Source organism: Olea europaea, chromosome 4, assembly GCF_002742605.1.
Source record: "Olea europaea var. sylvestris chromosome 4, O_europaea_v1, whole genome shotgun sequence".
NCBI classification, from domain to species: Eukaryota; Viridiplantae; Streptophyta; class Magnoliopsida; order Lamiales; family Oleaceae; genus Olea; species Olea europaea.
The window spans coordinates 18,661,059-18,664,181 of NC_036240.1; the positions used below are offsets into that span (position 1 = coordinate 18,661,059).

The window sequence follows — 3,123 nt, forward strand, 5'->3', positions numbered from 1 at the left end:
ATTTACTATTTAATATTTACATTTGGAAATTATCTTTTTGTTGAAAACTTTAGAAAAATGTATAAATTTCTTATAAATTTGTTTTAGATGTTTGCCAGGTATTATTTTTAATTATTGAACAATTTTTCAGTTGATTAAAAATTAAAATAATTTTAAAATAAGAAAATGCCTTTTTCACACTTTTTTACACATATGCCTCGCCTAAGCTCGCCTAGTACATTGCTTCACCTTCACGCATTGCTACACCATTACGTCTTTTAAAACACTGGTGGTGAGATAGATGGCCATGAGCACCCCTAAGATCAAGTCAATAAACTTGTAAGCATTTGGGTGTGGGATGAACAGAAGACTTGAGAGATAAGTATGTGTAAAAGCATCGGGTTATAGAGAGAAAATAACAAGAGTGGGCTATAAGGCTATTAAGAATTTAAAATTACATTATCTCCAAATGACTCTAATTATGAGCTTTAATAATATAAGAGGTAAAATGGATACCGTTGGATGAAAGACACGTGACCTCTTCTTAATTGTCGACTCGTCACGTCCTAGGCGTTACCTCTATAGTCTTGGGTTTAGAAAGCATTTAACGATTTTGAAAGTTGGTCACCCTGTAGTCTAAATCTGACATTTGAAAAGTGAACTAACAAGTTAACTGAGAGACATTTGTTATAGAAAGGTTACATCAATCAATCGTAGAAGATCTTGTACAAAAGATCTCTTATAAGAGGTGAAGCAAGAAATACCTTTGTGGGTTTAAAGGCTAGTTGCTTAGAAAATGAGCTACAATAGATCGTGACACCTCACCTCGATCATGGAAGGTCAACCTCTACATGGCACCTCAGCCGAGATGCTGGTATCACTTCGACTATCTGTATTTAACAACCTCAATTAGGCCAAAATAATATAGCAACGTAGAGTGTGAGCTTGAGTTTCTTTGTTAGCTGATTGTCATGTAGCCAGTAATTGGAGCCTCGTAGAATAAGGTGGAAAACATACCATTTCACAATTCTTTAAAATTTTAACTACTATTACTTTCGTATCTACACGAAAACTAATTTTTTATCAATCTTTCCCGTAAAATAGCTTTTGGGCCTCGTCTTCATTTTTCCTTTATTGTTGTTATCTTCATTCTTATTTCACGACAAGCCGTTGACAACAGACTTACATCTAAGATGTGAGGGACGATCAGCCCATGCAAAGAAGTTGCAAGTACCTATCATCGCGTAGAACTTGCAACACCAAAATTGACATTTTGAATTACCCGTTGTCCAGAAATAAAATAACATAAATTGCAACCCCAAGGTAAAGGGTCAAGGATTGATAGGCAGGCCGAGCCTGAGATTTTGAAAGCTTTAGACCAATTTCAAATATGAGACCCTATATATATGTAAAAATACATGTAAAAAAAAAAAAAAAAAATTTTGGGGCTCTCACCAAAGTGGGGCCTTAGGCGATCGCCTACCTCACTTAAAGTCGGGGCTAGCATTGTTAATAGGTGTCGAACTGGTAGCTAAAAATAAAGATATATACTATGACAAATTTATAACAATATATGACTATTTCCACATCACCAATTCAAAGTAATTACAAATTCATATCTGTTAATGTAAAATATATTATTATGTATGTTGTTTATACATTTAAAAAATAACACCCATTTGTCTACCCTAAAAATACTATTTTAAGATGTAGATTTCACAACCCCGTGATGCGGTTATACATTAAGAAGAAGAATTTATTGCCATAGGTGTACAATGGATTACTCGAAGTTTAATGATTCCATATCGATATTTGAATGAAAGAGATAAAAGCTTATAAAAGGACCTTTGTGATCGGGGGTCAAATGATAAGCATCTAAACAATTTTATATTTTGTGTGTGGGGGCTATAGTTAAAAACTTAATTCATTTGTTTTTCGGTTTTTTAACTTATAAAGCAAATCGGTAAAATCGTGATTAGTTTATCAGGTTATGTCTTAATTTATCGATTTTTTAGTAGACAGTTTATACCGTATGATCGAACTGGATTTCAACCTGACTCCCAAATTTCCCGATTGATTGGTCAAATCCGATTTTAATAATATTGAAAAAAGGAAAAATTAGTGAAAGGTAGTTGTGAAATTTGTGGCCAAATTTGGGCATCTATTCATAAGGTTGAATTCAACGTTTTTTATTGTCATTAAATCATTAATAGAAGACGCTTTTTTAGGGGGACACAATTTGGTGATAATGCATAAATTTTTACTTCTTGGTGGAATTAGGCCTATATTTGGTCTCATTATTTTCAAAAATTTATTATTTTTAAAATTTATCTTCAATCACATGTTCTTCTATAAAATAATTTTGCACGCAAATTCAAAACTTTTCCTTATTTTTAATTACACATTCTCCAACAAAATATTATTCCAAAATACATTTTGAACTAAAAAACAGCGATGTCAATAGCTCCATCCAAGTTGAGTAATGGAATGTTAACAAGTCATGGATTAAGAGCATTTTTGTAAAGTTCAATAGTGTTTTAAATGAATTCCAGTCATAAAAGCTAAACCCTTTTTTTCATTTTTCTTTTTTTGAAAGATTTAACCCTTGAAAAATATATGCGAAATTGTGATTGTTACGTCTTAAGCTTGTATACCTGTGCAATCTTTTATTAATTTTTCTTAATAAATAAATTATCTAGGTTATCAAGTCATTACTACATTTGACTTCACTAAATTTGTAACAAATGATTAATGTCCATTTGTTCTTAGTGAAGTTGGTTCCCAAAGTATTACCTAGGTTTTGTTCGATTCCATTTTCTCCAAAATACATTTTTTCTCATCTTCTTTTCAACTACACATTTCTCATTAAAATAATATTTTTGAAAGATTTTCGTGATACCTCTTAACATCACAAAATATAATTAAACATTGAGTGCTTGTTAGAAAAAAAAACCTTAAAATGTTAAGTTGTGGTCAAATTACAACAAAACTTATTTCATGGTCATAGTGAATAAGAGATATGATCCATCGATGATGTGGGAACACATATCGATGATATGTCAACACCATACGTTGTCACTTCACTGATAGACAATATATATTATGCTAACTAGAAATTAATTTTTTAACTACATATTTCATCAA

The 3,123-nt window shown here is 31.3% G+C and overlaps 1 pseudogene; it reads right to left on the reverse strand.

Moving 5' to 3' along the window:
- LOC111393129 overlaps positions 1 to 1,486 on the reverse strand; it is a 6,616-nt pseudogene extending 5,130 nt beyond the window's left edge.
- Positions 1,487 to 3,123: the final 1,637 nt, after the last annotated feature.